This window comes from Camelus bactrianus, chromosome 13 (assembly GCF_048773025.1).
Source record: "Camelus bactrianus isolate YW-2024 breed Bactrian camel chromosome 13, ASM4877302v1, whole genome shotgun sequence".
In the NCBI taxonomy this organism is placed as follows: Eukaryota; Metazoa; Chordata; class Mammalia; order Artiodactyla; family Camelidae; genus Camelus; species Camelus bactrianus.
This window is the reverse complement of record NC_133551.1, coordinates 72,918,819-72,934,642: the sequence shown is the minus strand read 5'-3', so window position 1 is coordinate 72,934,642 and position 15,824 is coordinate 72,918,819. Positions and strand designations below refer to the sequence as shown.

Here is a 15,824-nt window from a genome sequence, read left to right as displayed (position 1 = left end):
CCCCGGCCCTGCCCCACGAGCTGTGATGGAGTGGGATGGAATCTTGGAAATAAGAACTGCCATTTGGAAAAGGGAAGAGTGGGGAATACAGATCCCTCACTGGTCCATGGCCGTCGTCAGCTCCTGCCAGGCTGCGTTAGGGGGGCTTCCTGCCTCAGCAGTGGTGGGAGTTCCTACCTCAGTCCGTTTAGCAGCCCTTGTTTGTGCTTTCTTGGGGGAACCCCCACCCCCCTACCCCGGGCCCTTTCTGTGGCAGTTTTTCAGTGTCTGTTTTCCTCTTCCCGGGACTAAAGTGTCTCCAGCTTGTTTCCTTCGGGAGCCTGAAGGAGTTGACGTTTTCAGCCCTACTTGGTCCCCAAGTTTTACGAGACTCTGAGTAAACTTAGACTGTATACTGTGGACACGCCTTAGGCAGACCTATGTTCCCTTTTATCTCTGCATGCAAATCGGCAAGCTGTAGCTTGAGTCTGTCTCATTCTTGTGGGACTTCTTGCTTCAAGTGGCAGGAAGCCAGTAAGCACCCAAATTCTGAATTGTTCAACCAGTTCCCCTAGAATTACAGGCTGTGTAGGCATGCAGGGTATTTTCTAAGGTCACAGGTTTCACTAGATTTTTTATTGTTGCCTAGCAAGGATTGCCAGCCTGCCATCCTGCAATGTCTGCCCGTGCTGACCCCTAAGCCACCACCACATATTTATGTTCTATTTAGGTTGATTACTTCCAGATTCCAAATTCTGTATGTTTGTTAGGATATTAGTTTGGTTGCTGCAGCAAAGAGATCCAAACTAATAATGGCTCAAACAAGATGGAAGCTAATTTTTCTTTCTTTTTGGGGGGCGGGTAATTAGGTTTATTTATTTGTTTACTTTTGGATGAGGTACTGGGGATTGAACCCAGGAACTTATACATGCTAAGCACACACTTGAGCCATATCTTCCCCACTAATTTTTCTTCAGTAAAAATCTGGGTATGTGGTTGAGAGCTGGTTTAGTAATTCCATGACTACTAGGGAGCCAGACACATTCTATGTAGTGCTCTGTTATCCTCAGTATAAGGCATCTAGCTTGTAGTCCAAGATGGCTGCTCCAGCACCTACGCATATGTCTACATTCCAGACCTCAGGGAGGGACTAAAGGGAAGGAGGAAGGGCGTGTCCCTGTCCATTGAGGGCATGAGCAAAAGGTGTCACATCATTGCTTACATCTTTTTGGTCAGAGCTTAGTCACATGGTCACAAGCAAACACAAGGGTGGCTAAATGTATATTAGGGGGCAACTAGCTACCTCAACCACAGTGATACCAAGAGTTCTAGCCTACACAGCTTGAAAAATGGAGTTGTGGTATACTGTGGTGGGGAAAATTGAAAGAAAATTAGAGGGAGAAATTAAATTGTCTGTTTTGATCATATTCTGGCTATATGGCTTATTATTTATCCACTTGGAGATATTAAGTAGGTTGTTGGATATATGTTGGGCTTGCAGTTCAGGAAGGAGGTTGGAGTTGGGGATACCAGTCAGGAAGTTGTCAGTATATTTATAATCACAAGCATGGACAGATGACCTAGGGAGTGAGCGTAAATAGAGAAGAGAGGAGGACAGAGATCTGAACCTTGAGCCACTCTGGCATTTAGAGATGGGGGGATAAAGAGGACCCAGAAGAGTACTGATAAGGGACAGCCCCTGAGGTCAAAGGAAGGACAAGAGAGAGTGGAGTCCTGGCATCCAAGAGAAGAACGTGTTCATGATGGAAGGGAGTGTTCAACTCTGTTGAACGTCAGTAAAGTAGAAGACCAAGACTTGCTGATGGGGTTTGGCAACGCGGTCATTAGCAACCTTGACAAGACTAATTTCATTGCTGACTGGAATAGATTCAGGACAGGATGGGAGGAGAGAATACATAGCTCGGGAGTGAGGCATCGGCCCCAGGGATATAATGGGGAGCATCTGCAGACTGTGGGAGCCATGGGGTTAAGAAGTGGGAAGAAAATATTTGGTAAACATATTCTTTTAAATCTTTTACCATTTCCTGTCGTGATCACTAATTCCTTTATTCATTCAGTGAATTTATTTATTCACTCTCCTTTCTTTCCCCAAGGTAGGAGGTAAAGGGATGGAGGGAGATTTGTATATTATCCTAGCAGGGTGTTTTTGGGCCTGACACCTTCCATGTGTAAATTTTGAACCATAATCTGGGGAACACTGGATCATATTACGGTTTAATTTTTAAAACATTTAAGAACATGTAGCAGATATATACATGGTAAAATGTTAGCTCTGTTTGTTTAGTTGCAACAAATATACGTGGGATGTTTACTGTCTGCTAGGTATTGAGTGGTACACATGGTCTACAGGCATATCATCTCGAACATGAATAAGACCTGGTCTTGACCTTCAGTGAGCTTATACTCGGTGAGGGGGAGACAGGAACACAGCCAGCTAGAGTTTAAGTGCTAAAATAAAGGAATACAGTTGATGGAGCCGTCAGTTCTGACTGAGGAAATCTAGGAAGGGCTTGTGGAGGATTTGAGTCTGTCCTTAAAGAAGATCAGAATTTTTGACATTTAGAGAAATCTGGGGTGAGGATAAATATTTCAATTATTTCTTACCGTGGGAAAGCTCTTGTTACATTCACTCTTTTGAAATCGATTGTAAAAATATTAGAACCATTGAAGAAAAATTGAAGATGGTGAAAAATCTCTGATACTGGTGAGTGTTTGTTGATCTGAAAAGTTTTGCAATGCAATTATCAGGCACAGCCAAATGTGTAACCCCAAATGCTCCTCAACCACAGAGAAGAGTCAGCAGAGGCGGAAGGAGGAGGATTTGAAGAGAAATAGGAAGAATGGGAAAAGGTGTTTCATTAAAATTACTTCTCCTATCCTGATGTTAATCACGCTGCACTGGACTGTCTATTTGCTTGGTGTATCTCCGACTTCAAGGGAAGCACCCAGCTATTCTTGTTCACTGTTTTTTATTCAACTCTTAGCTCAGGGCTTGGCACAGAGTGCCCCACAACAAATATTTGTTGAGTGCATGAACTGAATACAAGATGTCTTTCTGTGACTCCCAGATTCTTGTGTTGCAATAGTTTTTGTTGTTGTTGCTAAATTACGTTGCATTAGTGGGCTTAAGATAAGCACTTGAAAGAAACCTGATTATCAGGGTTGTAATTCAGAGTCGGATGTACCTGGGTTTTAGGTGGACTAACCATTTGGATGACCTAGGGCAAAATACTTTCTGAGTCTCAGTTTCCTCACCTGTAAAATGGGGGTCTGCATACCTGCCCATGGCATTGTTCTTCATGTGAATTGCACTGATATGTAAAGTGCCTAGCGCAGTGCTCTGGCAAAGTTCCTGGGACATAGTAGCTCTCTTTTCCAGATTGAATTGTACATAATTAGAATTTTAGTTGGTGCCCATATAACATCTAACGAGCCCTTTGCGTGTACTAATACCAAGAGCATAAAAGGTCTCTTCGTGGTTAAGGCAGTGAATTGGCTGAGGCTTGTGTGAAAGGTTGGGTTAGAGTCCTCTCCCCCACCCCTTCAACTTCCTAAAGTCTTTTCTCACCCAGGGGCATCTTTTGTGTGAAGCCACACTGTTATATCACTTGTCATACCTCCTCCTCCCTTTTTCAAAAATCTGGAGTGATCAGGTGGCCTGAATGTACCAAGAGGGTGAGGGTGAAGGAGGGGCAAGGAGGTCTGTAAGGAAGGAAACTGTGCAGACAGGAGAGCTGAGTAGTCCCAGGAGACACATGCTGGACCTCAGGACCACAAGACAAACCCGAGATGACTCAGCCTGTTCAAATCAGATGACTTGTTTTGTCTTCTGAAGGGCCAGTCCGCTCCCGCAGGGCTGAGGAAGGGGAATCTCTGAATGGGATGTCATTGTGTGAACTGCTTACCAGCTGCTGTATCTTTAGCATCATTTGAAGACAGTAGTCAGGCTGGGCAAAGAGGTACCTTTTGGGTCCTCGTATTGAGAATGTCCGGCCGTGACTTAATTAGCTTTCTAATTAAACATTGTGACATGTATTCAATCCACATTGTTTCTTTGTTCCCTGTCAGTGTATGGTATAGATTCTAGATGTGTAATAGTGTCATGGTAATTTAATTAATTAACTTTTCTGCCTAGATGAGCTAGCACCTTGTTTTACTGGGTCTTTTTGGGAGCTGAACTCCTAGGATTTCAAAACAAATCATAATGCACACCTGTCATTGCCACGCACTCTTCTAGGATCACATCAGGTCAGGGTCTTTGGTCAGACTTGTTATCTATACTTATCACTGGGTCTGACTTCGTGGGCATGTGACCTGTGTCAGAAGTGCCCCATGCTTGGATGAATGCTCTGCTGTTGCTGTCTGGAAATTTTTAGTACATTTGAGCAAGAGGCCCTGCATTTTCATTTGGCACCAGGCCCTACGCATTCTGCAGCTGGTCCTGCTTTATCACTGACTTTTCCTGTATGGGCGCATATACGTCTGGGGAGAGTCTGGCTAGATTCCCAAGGTTATAGAAAACCATATGAAAGCTCACCAAAGAGAGATGTTCCTGTTTTAATGGAGAAAATATTGGTACATGTCTGACTATAATGCTGTGTCATTAATAGAATTTCTTGAAATTTTTAACAAATTTCTACTTATCCACAATATTGAATCTTTGGATAACTCATTTAACTTCATCAAATAGATTCACTTTTATGTTTTAATCAAGATTTTTTTCTTTTTTTTAAGAGCTCAGCTTCTCGGGGAGAATATAGCTCAGTGGTAGAGTGCCTGCCTAGGATGTACAAGATCCTGAGTTCCAGCTCCAGTACATCCATCCATTAAAAAAAATGGTAATAAAAATAAGTAAATAAATAAACTGAAATAAATCTAATTACCCCCCCCCAAAAGAACATGAAAAAAGAGCTCAGCTTTGTATTGAATGTGTTATTACTACAGAGGTTTAGTCAAAAAGACCAAAGCCCATGTTATCATCAGACTCCTCAGATTCTTCTTTCCATGCTTCCACTTTCTCCTCCTCAGTGGGGCAGAGGTGATGGAGGGGGCAGGTCTACCAGCCCTGCTGTTACAGATGAGGCTCTGGATGTCGACCTTGACCTGCAGAGCTTTTGCAAACAAGCCTGGCCTGAAAGGGTCAGCATTTACGCTGGCTTCTTCCACGAGGGCGGTGGTCTTATCCTCCGTGACCCTCACCTCATTGTGCAGGATGAGAGCCAAGTAGATGCAGGCAAGCTCGGAGATGGAGGCCAGAGTGCAGGAATGTTCTAGGTGGTCTCTGGATGAAGTGACGGCCTCACTCCAGCACAGCCTCAGCTTCCTCGGAGGGACCCTCAGTCAAGATTTTTGCCGCCTGTATTATCTTTTTCATATTGTGTATCTTATTTCTCTGATCTCAATAAAACTTTTGTATTTTATCAGATGTATCGGTCATATTTTTACAGTATAAACACTTTTAGTGAATTATGAATGGTTATATTAAAAACTATAACATGTTTTAAATTTCAGGGTTTTTTATAATTTAAAAATGCTATCCATGGGGAGGGTATAGCTCAAGTGGTAGAGCGCTTGCTTAGCATGCATGAGGTCCTGGGTTCTATCTCCAGTAGCTCATCTAAAAATAAATAAACCTAGTTACCTCTCCCCACCAAAATAAAATAATTAAATGATACAATAATAAATAAAACATAAAAATACTATCCAATGGCTAGTTTTCTATAGCGTTAGTGTTCACCTGTAAATACTTTTGTGCTGTATTTGTGTACTTATTTGTCTGGCCGATCAGGTGTTATGATTGACCCAAAATAATCGTATACAGATTACTCAGTTTCAAAAACAATAATGTACATTTAATGTTAGAGATGGAAAAATTCTGTGTATATGGATGTCTTTGTGGGGGAAACTTCTTTCTGATAGGAAAATGAAAAGTAGTGGGAAATTAAAAATTGTCTAACAACCTTTATAATCTCAGTAGAGCATCTTATGTGTGATTTGATTTACATAAAAGTGTCATGTTTAGGGTATTGAGAGAAATGAACATCTAGAAAAAAGCGGGCAGTAAAATTTTTTTCAGGCAAGATGAAGGAAAAATTTTAAATGCTAAAAACCAAAAAACCCTTTTTCCTTACTGTATACAGATCTGCCAGAGGAATTTACACTTTGGGTTCAGCAGTAATTATTTTGTGGGTCAGTTAAAAAATGTTAACAATCTACACAGAGAAAAAAATGTATAACCCTTGTGCTTTGAACATCAGTTATGCAGAGTAAATGTTTAGAGTGTCGTTTATGGCATTTTTGTTTTAGACGCCTACAGTATGACAGCATATATATATTTGTGTTTGCTGAATGTTAATTAATTAATTGGCCTTTAACTTTTATGTTAGTTAATCTTTCATTTAAGATAAATACACACCAGGCGTCATTTCTGTGGAATTTTGTCAAAGAAGTGCCCAATTTTTTTTTTTCTTCTTCTTTCAAGGACAACTTGGGGCAGATGCAGCAGTCATCTAAAAGGGCTTTTGTGTTTTCATTCCTTTTTACTTTGTGCAAATGTCCTCATGCTCAAATAGTTAGATGATTTCTGGTCTAGGGAAGTGTGGATAAAGCAGTCCTTTGCCTTGAGATGTTATGATTAGAATGGCTTGTGAAACTTCTCATGAATGCCAAGTGGATAAAATGCTTGTGAAAGTGTCCCACTGGGCAGCTCTTTGTCTTTTTTTGATGTTAATGTGGACAGGTAATAAGACGCATTGACACGTACTTGAACGACATAGTCGCCTTTTCTGGTTTTAAAAAGGACTGAGTGGCACTGGGGTGATGCGACCTGTAGGAGGAACTTAAACCTTAATGATCTGTGTTAGGAAGGAAACCTTTATTCATACCAAGGGTGTGATGGACACGAGGTGGCCAGGTCTCAGTATTTCCTCCCCCTGAAAGAGCCCCCTTTCCCTAACCCTGCTGCATAGACCTGCTAGAATACGGGCTTTGGAGTAGTTAGAGTTGGTGTGAATGTAGAACTTCGGCAGAGATTAGAGAAAACACATGGGCCCTGTCCCAGAAGAATTTACGTACACTTTTGTTTCAGCAAGAATTATTTTGTGAGTCAATTTGAAAAACTCTTTCCACATAGCTGGACTTTGAAAAATTCTTTACAAATGTTTAACATTGTCTATTTCATGTGGTCACTTTTTAAGTGTCCGGAATCCATTGTGTGGAATAGCGTCAGAGGTAGCTGCTGCTTGGTCTCTAGGTTCACTTTGTCTGTTTGACTAAGTGGGGTCAAAGATGGGAGTGGGGACCATGCCTTCTCTATGATGTGGGATGTTTTTGGTGAGGACATAAAATTGCAGCTGCAAGAATCACTTAAAAAAAAAATCAGATCCAATTAAAACGATCCTTTTCTTAGGATGTTTTTCTCTGCTGTGTGATGCTACGCTCTTGATTCTAGTGATTTCTTCTGCTAATTTCACAATCAGCTAACAGATCTGATGCTTTTAACAGATCTGATATGGCTGCACTACTTATCCATATTGTTTGGGTGAAACAGAGCCCTAAGCAGAAGGAAAACAGTGTTTGAGCCTAAAAGGAAGATGGACAGAGCAAAAGGATGGAGAAAACCTGGAGGTTGGAGTTATAAAAAAATAATGACTGTTTACTGTGGGTCAGGTGGGCACTTCATTTGCTCAACAAATACTTATTCTCCGCTTTAGGCATTGTTACAGTTGTCGGGGCTATGGCTGTGAAGATGATAGACCAAGTCCCTGCTCTCTTTGTGTTGTGCGTGGGGAGACATAGCTCATACACCCATATTTGAATATCTATTCAGGTAATGTGTTACATTACCTTTATCTCTGATGACTGTCTTGCAAGATAAGTGATATTCGTATCATCACCTTCTTCTAAATGGGGAAACCAAGTCCCAGAGAGGTAACACAGCTAGAAGTGGGGTCCAGCTGGGATTCTGGCCCAGGACTGGATGCCCCTCGCGAGCTCATCATGTGTAGAAGACTGTGCAGATGGTGTGTGGAGCAGCGATCACTCACCGATTGCACTTGGTCCCTTGTTTCACTGTTGAGTGGCATGCTTTTTTCAAAAAATTGCCCTAATAGCAGATGTTGATGAAGAGTCTAGACTAAGTCTTTATTATTATGAGCTATTTATTATTTTAATTTGAAGTAATAATGTTCATTTTCAGTGTTACAGAGTGACTCAAGAAAGTACTTTTGATAATTAGGCAGGTTAAGCCTTTGGTTTTTAGCCCTCGCCAGCTGGCAGAATGTGGTTAGGGATACCTAACGTTCTCCATGCTGTTGATCAGGTGCAGAAAGTATTGACATTGATCATTCTTGTTGCAATTTATAGAACTCTTTGTAATGGAAAAACATGTAATCACTGCTTGGATGTTGGAGAGTTATTAAGGATCACAACCTTTTTTTCTCTCTAAGAAAAAAGTTTACAGTCTGTTTCTAATGACAATAAAACCATTTCTTTGTCAGGAACCAGAATGCCAGCTTGGTGGTTAGGCGAGTCATGAAGGTGTGTGTCCTATGGTAAAGCAGCCCAGAGAGCAGAGTTCACAAGACAGTTTGAAAATGGTGTATTTTGCCAGTAAGTGTTAGAACTTGGCCTTTGTAAGAATTTTGCGCTTTATTTTTGAGAGATTTATTCAAGTAGAAGAGTACACGTGGAGGCAGTGGGGAACTCACCTTGTCCTGCATTGCTTCCACAGGGAATGGAGGTGTGGCAGACAACGCGGAGTGTGCAGGCAGAGAGGGGGCTCTAGGGCCGAGGGAGCACCGGCACAGGGGCTGAAGGAGGACTGCCAGGTGGACAGAAGCCGACCGTGAAACTGCTGTGTCCAAACCAGGACTCCCCCCAGAGCGAAAGGGGCTCTTAAAATTAGATAGGAGCAGCTGGAGTTCACGTTGGGAGCCGGGATGCTCGATCCCCCTGCTGTCGGTGGCACGTTTGGGTTGGGGAGGAGCATTTGGATCAAAGCACTGATGATGCTTTAAGGTTTTGATTTGAGAGTCAGTCCTGAACATGGTCATATTTCCTTTGGAGAAGAAATGTGGTAGAGAAAGCAGGTTCTTGTAACTTTGAGTAAACATTTTTTGAGTCAGGTGGGTAAATCTGAAAAGTGGAGCAGAATGTGATTGGAAAGCGGAGATGGCGGAGGGGACAGTGCTGTTCTGCTCTTGTCTCTTTCTGCTGTGCTTTGTGTGTCCTGGGACAGTTTTCAGCTGATTGGAGGGCTTGGTCCTCTTTGTAGTGTGGGTAGGGGATCTGGGCTTACTGAGCTGTGAAGTTCATGTGTTACAACATGGTGCGGTCCCAGGAATGGGACTGGTTGTTCCTTTCTTCTGATACCTCCCTTTTATGCCTTGCTATTGAAGGAAGGGTAGAGTACTGTAAATCCTACAATTAAATGTACTTTAGGTTCATTGTATTATGAGGCAAAAATAAAAATAGGAAACAGAAGGTAGAAACAAAATGCTTTGTTCAGAATCGCACCATCCAAGTATCCCCTTAGTTAACATTTGGGGTATGTACTTCCTTCCACTATTTTTCTCTAGGTGAGGTTTTTGGGTTTTTTTTCTCCCCAACTAAATCTTCTAACGTAGGATTTTTTTTTTTTGTCTCCCTAGACTCACAGATTTTTGGAACTTGAAAAGATTTTAGAAATTTTCCTAGCCTACCCTCCCTCTTCATTTAAAAAATTTTTTTTTCTGATTATAAATTCAGTAGTATAGACTCACTGAATTCTGCATGATTCATTGTTGAAGAAGGAAAAAACAAGAATTACCTGTAAGGATTATAGGTCTTCAGAGATAAGCAGTGTTAATTTTTGGTGGATTGCCTTTCTCTGTGTGTACATCCTTGACGCGCTCTGCTTGCTGTTTCTTCCTCCTATCCCTCTGCCGTTTCGTACCTTTGCACCTCTGCTCAATCCTGAGCATCACAGGTTTTGATTCCAGAAATCTCTGTTTCACTCTGATTGTAAAAACAACAGGATGCTACCATTGGTCCTACACTCCCCTTATGCTGTCACTTTATCCCTTCGCTCCACTTTCGCAGACTAGACTCTTAGAAGGGTAGATCTCTGATTCCCATTCATTTTTTGAATGAATGAATGAATGCATGCACGCATACGTACATGCATGAATGAATACCCTGTTATTGGGCACTCACTTATTTATTCTCCAGATACTTGACTTAGTGCCCCTGTGGTCCATCCTCAGTTCTAAAGTACTCAGGAGATGGATGTGAACTAGATAACAAAGTTCTGCCCTCTTGGTACCTAAAGTTCTCTACTATGTAAATATTGGTACTGATGACTCTTCAGTCCCCTTTCAAGTACTATCTCCTGCCTGAGATCAGGACCCCAATCTCCAGCCGCCCCAGCCTGAGAGACGGTGAGGGCACCTGCTTCCCCAGCCTGACAGTGAGGGCACCTGCTTCCTCAGCCTGCGGTACTTCTTTTCTTTTCTTTTTAAAAAAAAAAAAACAAACTTTATTGTGGTATAATTTCTGTACAGTAAACTACAGATTTCAGATGTACAATTTGATGGATTTTGATAGATGTGTACACCTATGAAACCACCATCAAAGTCAAGATACCAAACATTTCTGTCACTCCCCAAGAGGTGCAGATTTCAAACTCCCAATTTATCTCTTCCCACCCTCTTTGCTCCCTGGTGACCATAAGTTTGTTCTCTGTGTCTGTGAGTCTGTCTCGTGCCTGCTGTTGCTACACGTAGCTCTGCTTTGGGGGTGTCACTGCGGGGCCAGTGAAACTTGCTGCAGCTCAGGGCTTAATCAGGATTTCTGTTCAGAGCATATTTTTATGGGGGATTGAGTGAAGCATATGCAGCTTATCCATTTCCTAAGAGTGATTTTTAATCTTTCTTGAGTCAGAAACCTCTTTATAAATCTTATTGAAAACCAGATACCCTCATGACCCTCAGGTTTAAATCCCTGCCCTTAGTGCTCTAAAATCTATCCTAAAATCAAGCCACACCACAAAGGTGGTGCAAGGATCTCCTTCTTTATCTGGGCCACTCTAAAATTGCTTTCTCTGAATCACATTTTGGCATTAGCATCTGCCGATATTGACTATGTGATATGTGCTGGCGGTCCCATACTGTGTTAACAAACTTCACGTGTACTGTGCACTAATCTCCCTTCGGGTTTTGTCTTATTTTTTCTATCATCATTTTATTTCTGTCCTAGTTTCTTTATCTCTTTGATTTTAACTTAGTTTAATTAAGTTAAATAAAAGTGTTTTTTGTTACTCACTTTCAATCCTTGCTAGAATAAAGAAGTGGTAAGCATAAATAAATGTCAGCTGCCTGTCAGCCATTTCTTTTCTTTTCTTTTCTTTTTTTAAATTTTTTTTTGGTTGGGGGGCAGTAATTAGGTTTGTTTATTTATTTATTTATTTTTAGTGGAGGTACTGGGGATTGAACCCAGGACCTTGTGCCTGCTAAGCACGCCCTATACCACTGAGCTATACCCTCCCTCCTCAGCCATTTCCATTTGGGTATTCTTCCAGGCACACTGTACCCAGTAGTCTAATCATAACTCATCTTCTCTTTTTATTTTATTATTTTATTTTATTTTATTTTACTTTATTTTATTTTATTTTAATTTTTAAAATTTTTAAACACCTTCATTATGGTGTGGTTCCTGTACTGTAAACTGCACGTATTTCAGATGTACACTTTGATGAATTTTGATAGCTGTATGCACCCATGAAACCACCACCATCATCTTCTCTTTTTAAAAACTCCTCTCTCTGTATTCTCAGTTTTGAAACTTTACCATCTACTTAGTTATCCTGGCCTGAAATCTAGACTCTCCGCTCCTCACTTCTCACTTCCAAAACAATGACCGTGTTCTGTTGATTATACACATTAAATATCCCTGGAACTGTCCCTTCCACGTCCCCGTGGCCCAGGCTTGTTTTGTCCCACCTCAGTCTACCTCCACAGAGTGACTAGAGTGGTGTGTTTTGAAAGATAAATCTGACCCAGTTACTCCTTCAAAATCTCTTCCTTGCCTTCATGAAAAAGTCCAGTCTTTGGGTGGTATTCACAGCTCATCATGAGCTTGCCCCAGCCTGTCTTTCCTGCCCGTTTCTTCCCGTGGCCCCACACACTCACCCTTATCAGACAGCCATGAATTCCCTGAACACCGTGTGTTCTCACACAGCCTCCCCACCTTTGCCGATGCTCCTCTGGCCTTTTGCCTCTGGTCCTACCTGTCCCGAGGAAGAAACTTTCATCAGGTAATATGTACAGCGTAAGAATTCGTATTGTTGCTTGATTTTCAAAATTACTCTCTGGGATGATTCTGAAATGACATTACTATAGTTAGCAGAAGTGCATTTGAGTTCTGAAAATCTCATAGTGAAAAAAGCCAGGTGATGCTCTTTGTGCAATTAAACTGCTGCTCGTGTCTGGGGAATTGAATATTTATAAACATGCATACAATAAGAAACAGAAAAACTTGACTTATTTTTTGCTTGCTTAAGCAAAAAATGGAATTTATTTTAAGGATACAGGGGTTCTTCTTCTGAACCCAGGGACAGAAATGTAGTTGGGTCCTGGGAAGGGACTGGAACCTGTCGTCCGAATGCCACCAGGGCTTCCTTTGTTTTGGGTTTCTGCTCCACCACGATCAGCCCTTGCACACATTGTGCACTTCCTTGCCCTTCTCACCACCTCGGGCTCATTTAGCAACCTGGCTACTCTGGCTTCATGCCTACTGCATGCAGCTGAACAGGCTAGAGAAAACCCAAGCTGGGCTGGTGGGTCTGATTTTTCTCTAACTTTTTATTCTGAAAAGGTTTGAATCTGCAGAAAGTTTGATTGAGTCACCTAGATTCATCATTTGTTGGCATTGCCTTTTTGCCATATTCACTTCTCAGTATATAAGTGTGCATGTGTGTATGTGTGTGTACGTGTAGACATCCATCTATCCATACACACACATATATGTTGGTTTTGGCTGAACTGTTTGAAAGTACAGGGAACCGTAAAGCAGAGATGGGGAGAACAGAGGTGGTAAGAGAAGGCATCACTGAGAAGGTAACATTTGCCCAAAGACCTCAAGGAGGAAAGAGGAGCATGCTGGGAAGAAAGAGGCCACAGTACAGTGACTGCCAATGTCCAGGTGTGTGCTGAAGACAAGAGCCTCAGCAGCGTTCATTGGCTGTAGCGTGGCCATGTGACTTCTTGTGGCCAGTGAAATGTGAGCAGAAATGAATGGGTCACTCCTGGGATGGTGGGCATGCCTCTCTTCCTTTGCCTTGACTAGCAGGTGGGGTCCCTGTGGAGGCTACTTTGTCATCCTGGGTCCTTGGAGGGAGGGTGAGTTGGAGTAGAGCTACACTTTAGTCTGAAAGTTTTCAGAGTTTATAGACATAGTAGAAAATAATAACTTCATTCTCTTCCCCAGAAATTGTGTTAAAGGAGAAGAAAGATGGGAAAAAAATTTATTATGTGTCATTGCCATTTTCATTTACATGTAATTTACATGAATAATAATTTCTATTAATGTAAACATACCCAAATGGAATCACAATGTGTGCCCCTTTGCAGCCTGCTTTTTCAACTCAATTAAAAATATTGTGGTAAAATACGTGTAACAAAAATATACCTCCTTTTAAGAGGAAATACTGAACTGACTAGGAAACACATTTTCTTTTAAAGATACAGCATGACTAAGCTCCGTGTGTATGTATTACACATTTGTGTGTGTATATGTGTGTGTGACCTCTCTATGAAGCAGTAACAGATGCCCCAGACTGAGTTGCAGTCTACTTCACGTCTTTTCTACTCATTATATCTCGTGCAGACCTTATTTTGCTGTATCATAATTGTTGATTTTCGAATACATCTTTCCCCAGTGGATCTAGAAATCTTTGAGGGTGGAGATTATGACTTGAGTATGTCTTATCTTTAGTACCTGCTACTGTTGCTGGTGCAAAGTAGGCAGTTAATAAACCAACCAGTCCAATCCTTTGACTGAAATTTTTGGGCACGATTGTGTTCATAAAGTGTCATTTTTTTTTTTTCCTGTTTGATTTATTGGTACTCTGTCTACTTTAAACCAGAAAATGGAAATATCCTTTATTTCAAAATACACACTCATCAAAGAGGGAGTTACCACTGTTCTGGTGTTGTTAGAATATAAATACAACATCTGAAACACCAACATACTATACATAAATTCATTTATTCATAGCTAATAATAGACAAGCACTGTGTCATCAGGGGAGTAAGGCTGCCTCCATCTGCAAGTCACTGCAGCTTCAGAAGGCATTTTGTTCTGTAAAGATTAGTGGGGTGTGGGTGAGATTGTGCCCTCCAGAGTTAGACTGTCTACTCTTTTGCTTTCTAACTGTGTGACCTTGAGCAAGTCACTTAACCTTTCTGAGTTCAGTTTCCTCATCTGTAAAATGGGAAAATAAATGTACCTATCTCTCTGGATTATTAATTAAATTTATATATGTGAAGCCCTTAGAACCAGCATCTGGCACATAAAGGCTTAGTAAATGTTAATCATATTAATATTATTATTTTGTCTTAGAGTTTGCAATAGCCTCCCAAAGTAATTGTCAGTGACTAACCTAGAAAACTTTATTATCTGAAAATTCTGTATTCACGTTCTCTTTGAGAAGTAAGGAGGGATTAACTTGTGTCCAATTGAAGTCTTTGAAGGAGAATTTGTCACTTCTTGCTGTAATGTTAAGATTTAAGGAAAAAGTTGGTTTTTTTTTCATATTTTTGGCTTCATCTATATAGGGTGACAGTGGTAGACTGAGTTTAATATATTCTTTAAAATAGGGGGATATAAGTGACAAGACTTTTGGAGCTTTTAAGTGAAAATTAAAATTGTGAATTTCAAAAAGGAAACTTGTGAATTTTGGATCACAGAACTGTGGTCTTCAGATTTGAATGTATTTATTTTGAACTATATTGTTGGGCTTAGAAATAGACATTGTGAAATTGTCATAGCTTTTTATAAGTTTTAGATACGATCAGCTATTTGAAAAGAAAATAAAACCAACAAAATTATAATCAGAATAGGAAATATCTCCAGAAGGACACCATACCAAAGAGTAAATATCTGAAAATGTTTTTGTGTTAGAATTTATTATTTTTGGGTAGGGAAGCAAGATGCTTTCGTAGAATGACTGTTGACTACTTTGAAAACAATGCCTTTTGGGTTTATTTTTTCCCTCCACAAACTGCTAAAAATAGGAGGAACAGTTTGGCCTGTCCAGTCTTAGCTTCTGCCTCCTGCCACTACAGTGGCCCTTGCTGTTTTGAGCAGTAGCTGTTTTGAATCTATTTTTAGTTCGTCAGAAACGTGAGGGGAGGAAGTGCTGCATCAAGACTGAACAATTCCAGGGAAACCCCTCTTTTAATGTCATTTGTGAAATCAGAACTGAAACAGTCAAGACAGACTCCAGGAATGAAATTTCATGATCAGTACGTTTGCGTTTGAGTTGTGGTTTAGGACCGAGGTCGAGGAACTGGAAGTTCCTTTTTATGCTTTTGGTGTTTTCTCTCTGTGACATCTGGGAAGATGAAATTCTTTGAGAAAGGCCTTTTGCTTAAAAGAGATTATACTGATCCTATGTGCTTAGGTATAAAGTAGAATAAGCCAAGAGAAAAAAGTTTAATAATGTTTTGGTGTGTTGGGACTATTTTTAGCTTGTGTCTCATATGTTCTGCTTGTGATAAAAGTGAGGTCACATCTCTTAAGAGTCAAATTAATTAGGTAGTCCTTTATACCTGCGATTGCTCAAA

The 15,824-nt window shown here is 40.9% G+C and overlaps 1 protein-coding gene and 1 pseudogene across 3 annotated transcripts in view; one reads left to right on the top strand and one right to left on the bottom strand.

Annotated features, from left to right (window-relative positions):
- Positions 1-15,824, top strand: part of UBE4B (ubiquitination factor E4B) — a 109,096-nt gene that overhangs the window by 7,428 nt on the left and 85,844 nt on the right. The gene's annotated exons all lie outside the window — the stretch shown is intronic.
- LOC105071117 (large ribosomal subunit protein P1 pseudogene) lies at positions 4,504-5,340 on the bottom strand (annotated as a pseudogene).